Source organism: Penaeus japonicus, unplaced genomic scaffold (assembly GCF_977035675.1).
Source record: "Penaeus japonicus unplaced genomic scaffold, GWHDUDI00000001_assembly GWHDUDI00000016, whole genome shotgun sequence".
NCBI lineage: Eukaryota > Metazoa > Arthropoda > Malacostraca > Decapoda > Penaeidae > Penaeus > Penaeus japonicus.
The window spans coordinates 24,205,487-24,212,986 of NW_028234418.1; the positions used below are offsets into that span (position 1 = coordinate 24,205,487).

At 43.7% G+C, this 7,500-nt stretch overlaps 1 protein-coding gene across 2 annotated transcripts in view; it reads right to left on the bottom strand.

Annotated features, from left to right (window-relative positions):
• Sobp (Sine oculis-binding protein) overlaps window positions 1-7,500 on the bottom strand; it is a 280,521-nt gene that overhangs the window by 152,577 nt on the left and 120,444 nt on the right. Inside the window, exon 2 of one of the 2 annotated variants that reach the window (XM_086545311.1) lies at window positions 2,272-2,320. The exons of the other annotated variant lie outside the window; for it this stretch is intronic. The gene's annotated coding sequence lies outside the window, so the exon portion shown is untranslated. The remainder of the gene's footprint in view (window positions 1-2,271; window positions 2,321-7,500) is intronic. 2 annotated transcript variants of the gene reach the window in all.

Genomic DNA, 7,500 nt, shown 5'->3' on the forward strand with positions numbered 1-7,500 from the left:
GGCTGGAAGGATCAGTTACGAAGGGTGTCGAGTTACTAATGCGCGTGGTAGTGACGAGCGCGGCTCAGGTGAACCCACACGCCCGTCCCCGCCTTCTGCAGTAGCTCCTTCCCCTCCTCGCCATTGCACACCTTCTGCAGTAGTATCCTGCTCATGCATGCCCTATTCAGTAGCCCCCTGCTCTTGTCCGTGGTCTGCAGTGGTTATTGCACTGCCCTGGATTACTCTCCTACTTTCTCCCATTCTCTGTTTTCTGCAGTTGCACCAACACATTTGTCTGACTTCTGCAGTAGGACCCCTCTCCCTTCTACAGTACCTCCCTCACCCTTACCTGCCTTCTACAGGGGCACTCCTACACGTGCCAGCTCTTGCACTACTACGTCTGCAGTCGTTCACTTTCTGCATTGCAGTGTTAGTAGTATTATCATTATAATAATTATGATTAGCATTATTAGCATTATTTTGATTATTCTACTACTGTCTTATATTACTGCTACTGTCATCACCAACCTCCTTCAGGCTTTTCGACCAGAAACAATAAGATTACTTGTCTAAACTATAATGTTTCATTGGTAAGTCATCATTTTCCCGTTTCTCTTTCTCTTCTTTCGGTTCTTCGATCTGCTTTCACTTTTTAGTAATCTTATATGAGTTTCAATATTTCTGCTCTCATTCTCTCGTTCTTTTATCTGTCATTTTCTGTTTCTTTTTCATCTCTCTCTCTCTCTCTCTCTCTCTCTCTCTCTCTCTCTCTCTCTCTCTCTCTCTCTCTCTCTCTTTCTCTGTATCTCTTTATGTATTTCTCTCCGTTTGTTTCTCTCTCTCTCTCTCTCTCTCTCTCTCTCTCTCTCTCTCTCTCTCTCTCTCTCTCTCTCTCTCTCTCTCTCTCTCTCTCTCTCTCTCTCGCTCCCTTCCCCCCCCTCTCTCTCTATCTACCTTCTTCTCAATGTCCTTTCTCTCTCTCTTTCCATCTATTATACCTTATAATCTCTCCCATTTCCTCTCACCTCTCTCCCCCCCCTCTTCCATTTCTCTCTTCCTTTTCTCCTCTCCTCTCTCATCTTTTCCGCGTTGAAGCGACTTCTCATAAAAAGCATATTTTCACTCCAGTCGTCACCCTCCATAGATGACTCAGCACCCACCCATTAGCACGGCCTTTTAACTCTGATGCATTACCCTTAAGATCTCGCTAGTTTATGGTGATGATAAGAACCCGTGTATCTGTCTTCGTACTGCTGCCATTCTTTGATTCTTACAAAGCTATTAATTCTGGTACATTTTTTGTTCTTACCATCTCTCTCTGCCTTTTTAAGCATTTGCGTTTACTTTTTTTTTGTGTTTATTCTATTTATGATTTCGCTGTCGTACCCCTGTATACCTCTATATACAGTATATACAGTATACATACACACCTGTCTTTGTTTCTGAATTTTCTTCCCATTCTGTTGCTGCTATCGCCTCTCTCTCTTTCTCTCTCTCTCTCTCTCTCTCTCTCTCTCTCTCTCTCTCTCTCTCTCTGTCTCTTTTGTTCTTCCTTTTCTCTGGTTCTATCTTCCTTTTCTCCCGTCACCCCCGTCGCTCTCTCTCTCGTCCCTCTCTCCCCTTCCCCTTTTCTCTCTTTGTCTCTCTCCCATTCCCTCTCTATCACTTTTTCTTTCCCCTTCCCTCTATATCTTCTCCTCCTCTATCCTTCCTTCCTTTTCATATTTTTTATTATACACCCAGAACCTTTTTGGTAAACTCTGCACATAAAAAAGGGTATCATATCTCCCTCCTTCGCAGTGTTCCAGGGTCTTTTACGGGGTTAACATGTCCCAGGCTCATATCACTGGACGTTAACCTTTTTATCTGCTACTACATTTACACACCAAGGAAACAATACGGACGTCTTAGTTTCCAGGTATTTCTCTATATATCTATGTATTTTTATTTAGCTCCATATTTACCCCTCTTATTTATTGTCCTCCTTTTGTAACAAGGAAGCCAAGTGCTTGTATCTTGGATCTTTTTTGCACGAATATCACTCGGTTACACGTGGATTGTGCATTGTGCAGATTCATTGAAGTCTGCAATGTAAACAATCAAAGTTTGACACAAGTAGGATCACTGTGTAACTGGGCAGTAGCGGAGTGTCACATCTACAAGAAATGAGACGAGTTTAAAGTATTTTAGCTGAAGAGAGGAAAAATGGTACGTTGGTTCTCAATCCTTTATATCTGTTTATGTAAGGACTACGATTATTATCACTGGTAGTGTTTCTTCAATACTTACAGCTGAACGTATGTAAAGGACCAAGCGCTCACCGGGCGAAAGAACATACCTGTAATAGAAAATACTCGATAAAGAGGTTATATCTCTTCATTACATCCCTAACCTAAACATACATCCAAAATAGTATTCCCACAATCTGATAAAACAAAAAAACTGTTATTCGTAAATGCGACGAGGTCCGAGTTAGAATAATAAGTTCACGAGCATTTGCCGCCCCTTAATCTTACAGGCGAACCTCATGGCCGTGATTGCCATTACGCGGCACCCACTCCCGCGCCCCGAATTCTCGTCCTTTCCTCTAACACTTGCATATATCAGAATGGCCAAAACGTCGACAGTTACGCTATACATAAATTGCCTATAAAACTTCTTGAAAGCTCCTCCCGCAACGTTAAACTCCTCTTAAACACTTCGCTGGCATGCGCCGGTGACAATGATTACGGTGACAGTTGTATCGTTATGGTGCGACGCGCTGGGAGAATGGCAGACCCCGGCGAGACCATCAAGCTGTGCTTAGTATTTCAGCAAATGGTGGGAATTACGGTGACACTGACAGATAACCTTAGGATGCTTGGTAACGATCACGTAAGAGAGAGAGAGAGAGAGAGAGAGAGAGAGAGAGAGAGAGAGAGAGAGAGAGAGAGAGAGAGAGAGAGAGAGAGAGAGAGAGAGAGAGAGAGAGAGAGAGAGAAGGGAGGTAGATAGGAAGGGAAGAGAGAGAGAGAGAGAGAGAGAGAGAGAGAGAGAGAGAGAGAGAGAGAGAGAGAGAGAGAGAGAGAGAGAGAGAGAGAGAGAGAGAGAGAGAGAGAGAGAGAGAGAGAGAGAAAGAGAGAGAGAGAGAGAGAGAAGAGAGAGAGAGAGAGAGAGAGAGAGAGAGAGAGAGAGAGGGGGGAGAGAGAGATTAGAGAGAGAGAGAGAGAGAGGAGATTAGAGAGAGGGGGGAGAGAGAGAGAGAGAGAGAGAGAGAGGAGAGTGGGAAGAGAGAGAGAGAGAGAGGAGAGGGGAGAAAGAGAGGAGAGAGAGAGAGAGAGAGAGAGAGGAGAGAGAGAGAGAGAGAGAGAGAGAGAGAGAGAGAGAGAAGAGAGAGGAGGGGGGGAGATGAAGAGGGAGAAAGAGAGAAAGAGAGGGGAGAGAGAGAGAGAGAGAGAGAGGAGGAATAGAGAGAGAGAGAGAGAGAGAGGTGAGAGAGAGAGAGAGGAGAGAGAGAGAGAGAGAGACGGATGGAGAGAGAGAGGGTGAAAGAGTGAATGAGAGGAGAGAAGAGATAGAAAGGGGGGGAGGGATAGAAAAAGAGAGAGAGAGAGAGAGATGAGAAGAGGAGAGAAGAGAGGAGAGAGAAGAGAGGAGAGAAGAAAGAAGAGAGAGAGAGAAGATTGAGAGGGGGGAGGGGAAAAGAGTGAGAGAGAGAGGCGAGAGTTTAGAGAGGAAGAGAGAGAGCGAGAGAGAGAGAGAGACGAGAGAGAGATGAGAGAGGAGAGAGGAGGGAGGGAGTCGAGGGGGAGAGAGAAAGGGGGGGAGGGAGAAGGATTGAGAGAGAGAGAGAGGAGAGAGAGAAGAGAGAGAGAGAGAGAGCGAGAGCGAGGGGGGGGGGAAGAGTGAAAGAGAGAGAGAGTTTAGAGAGAGGGCGAGAGAGAGAGAGGAGATGAGAGAGAGGAGAGATGAGAGGGAGAGTGAGGGAGGGAGAGAGAGATATGAGAGGACGAGGGGAGGAGAGAGAGGAAAGAGACTGATGATGGAGAGAGAGAGATGAGAGAGAAGAGTGGAGAGTGAGATGAGAGAGAGAGAGAGGGGGTACAGAGAGAAAGACGTGAGAGAGAGAGAAGGAGAGGAGAGGGGAGAGAGGAGAGAGAGACAGAAGAGAAGAGAGAGAAGAGAGAGATGAAGCAGCACGAGAGAGAGAGGGGGACACCACCCGAGATGAGGGGCAAAGACGAGTGGACGCGGGGCGAGAGCTCGAGCACGTGAGAGAAGCCCTCGAGAGAGAGAGAGAGAGAGAGAGAGAGAGAGAGAGAGAGAGAGAGAGAGAGGCAAAGAGAGAGTTTAACCTTGCAATAACCATCTGTATTTATATATCGTGTTTACTGAAATTGTAATTATGTCCATCGAATATTATTTGCACATGTATGTTTTTGTTATTATATTCTTTATAATGCAATCATAAATGTAATTTGTATCTTTCGTGTCAATCTAGTTATTGCATATATATTCTACCACATACACATATATACATACAAATACGTACGCTCGTTGCTTCACCTATCTGTTTACCTCTCTCTTACTGTCACGTCAGACATAACAGTGTTGTTTTGTCCTTCCCTTCGCCAAGAGCTATGCATTGATGCAACACTTCCCTCATCACATTACAAATATCACATGTCACAAGAAAACACGTGATTCACTTATATTCTCAGACAAATCATATATTGTGATAGAGAGTCTCCTCTCGGGGAGCAGAGGAGCAACACGTCGCTCCTCCTCAGACGAGCAGCCCTCATTCCAACATACTACTACTCAAGCTTTAGAAATAAACCTAAAAGCTGTTTCGGCTATATATTTCTTCACACCCTGAGCCACGCTACCAATATTCATGTAGATGTCCAAACAGACCTTTTCACAGCGAGAGAGATAGATAGATAGATAGATAGATAGATAGATAGATAGATAGATAGAGAGAGAGAGAGAGAGAGAGAGAGAGAGAGAGAGAGAGAGGGGGAGGGGGGAGCAGGAGGAGAGAGTGAGAGAGAGAAGTAGAGGAGAGAGAGAGAGGGGTTGTTATGGAGAAGGAGAGAGAGAGAGAAAGAGGGAGAGAGAGAGAGAGAGAGAGAGAGAGAGAGAGAGAGAGAGAGAGAGAGAGAGAGAGAGAGAGAGAGAGAGAGAGAGAGAGAGAGAGAGAGAGAGAGTGAAAGATGAGAGCAGAGAAAGGAGAGCAGAGAGAGAGAGAGAGAGAGAGAGAGAGAGAGAGAGAGAGAGAGAGAGAGAGAGAGAGAAAGAGAGAGAGAGAGATATGGATAATGATAGTAACAGTGTTGATAATAATAACAATAAGTATATTCTTATGATATTAATGATAACAATAATAATGATAGTAACTATAACAATAATGGTAATAGTAATAATAGTGATCATAATAATGATGATAAGACAACAGCAGCAATAAAAACAGCAACAAAAGCAAAAATTGAAAGACAAATATCATGATATCAAATCAAGAATTCTATATGATGGAACAAAGAGACACACACACATAGAGAGAGAGAGAGACAGAGAGAGAGAGAGAGAGAGAGAGAGAGAGAGAGAGAGAGAGAGAGAGAGAGAGAGAGAGAGAGAGAGAGAGAGAGAGAGAGAGAGAGAGAGAGAGAGAGAGAGAGAGAGAGGTAAAGAGAGAGAAAGAAAGAACGAGAGAGAAAGCGAGAAAGAGAAAAAGTGAGATTTACGTGTGTGCAAGCGTATATCTTTGTATTTGGGCATGTAATTCAATCTAATGTGACCAGTATAAGGAGCTAGTGTGGTTGAGTGTGAGGCACCAGAGAGGACGAGCCTGATATGCCAGCGAGTGCCAGAGTGAGGCATCGGCCTGGGTCATTGACTGTGCACAGGAGCGCCCGTGTAAGGTTACGCTGGTGAATGAAGGATAGGTAGGTATACAGCGCAGGCAAGAAGAAACACCTAGTCTAGTTGGAGCATACATGTATATGTGCTATCGTGTTTATATGTGTCCGTGTATATGCACGTATATATAATATATATATATATATATATATATTATATATATATATTATATATATATATATATATATATATATATATATATATAATCAGTAGGATCGAAGACTGTTTCCTTTTACGGGTGAGGTTGGAATTGAGACCAGTTATGCACAGGTGAAGGAAGCTAAATTGCCTACGCGCATTCGTTTATGTCTTTATGTTTTACAATGAAAAAACACGTAAGCACTAGGAAACTATTGGATAGCATTTGATATTGCAGCCACAGGTTTATGTTTCTGACAACAGCCGATCCTCTTTTCTATAAGTCGCTAGGGATCGAATTGTCGTCAATCCAAACGGCAGAGGATTCGAAATAACCTGGAAATCATGTGGATAAAGGAAGTTGGCATATTACTGAAGTGGATAGATGTGGTTGACTGATCCCCTGAACTGGCGCTGGTGGCATCTGCGAAGCACCCCAGATGGATTTTATTTTAGAGCGAGCGAGCTTCCACTCGACGTATTGCGACGTTTCCCGCTCTCGCTCTTTCACGTTATATTACGAAAGCCATATCTATGTTCATAATTTTGCGTATTTCACTTTCTTGCGAGACTTATATGTAGCTGTACATCAGGCCATTATGTTTTATATAGTCAGTGTGACAGAAGTACTACAGTTTTATATGAAAACAAAATGGAACTTATATTTTTCGTTTGCGTGTTCTTTCGTATATGAATACAAAAGAAATGCCCAACCCAATTGAAAATAAATGAAGAGAATGGGAAGAGAAAGATCACCTGTGCTTATGCCTGTGAGTGACACAGCGCAAAGAAGCTATACTGGCACAGGGGCACATTGCAGAAGCTGCACATGATCTGGATCTCTTTCCTCTTTTCACCCTACATCTCCGGCACTTCAGGACCAAGGCCGGAATCTTGTTGTGTGCTATCACTCTTTGAAGATAGTGTTTGGCAGAGACCGTGGATAGGCGCCCATGATGGCTTTCTTTGCTGCTGGTGCTAGAAGAGAGTGGTGCCATCTATGTCTGGGATTTTGAAATAAACATATTTTGGTGAATATTACGGAAATTATGATAATCATAACTGCAATTGGCATCATCAGTTATTAAAAAGAATTGATGCTCATAGTGTAACAGAGAAACACAGCGATTCGTTCTCCCCTTACGTCAAATATGCCTGACGACTATTGGCATGAACGCGCTGTCGGTCGTCCGCAATGGGTTAATTATGATCCCATTGTTCTCCAGTGTCAGTTTCACGTTACTTGTGAACTTCATCATCTCCCTTACGGGAAATAAAACATTTACTATAAGGATGTTGAAATGGAGACGCTACTCGGATATCCTACACTAGTGCGACGGAGAAGACACACTACTGACGCATGCGGATACATGTCACGGAAGGAAACAGAGAAAACTGGGGCTAACATAACATCCATCTCCGTTATCACACCTTATCAGACGTTATAACGTAGACTTCGACTGTGTAAGTCGGGATGCTGTG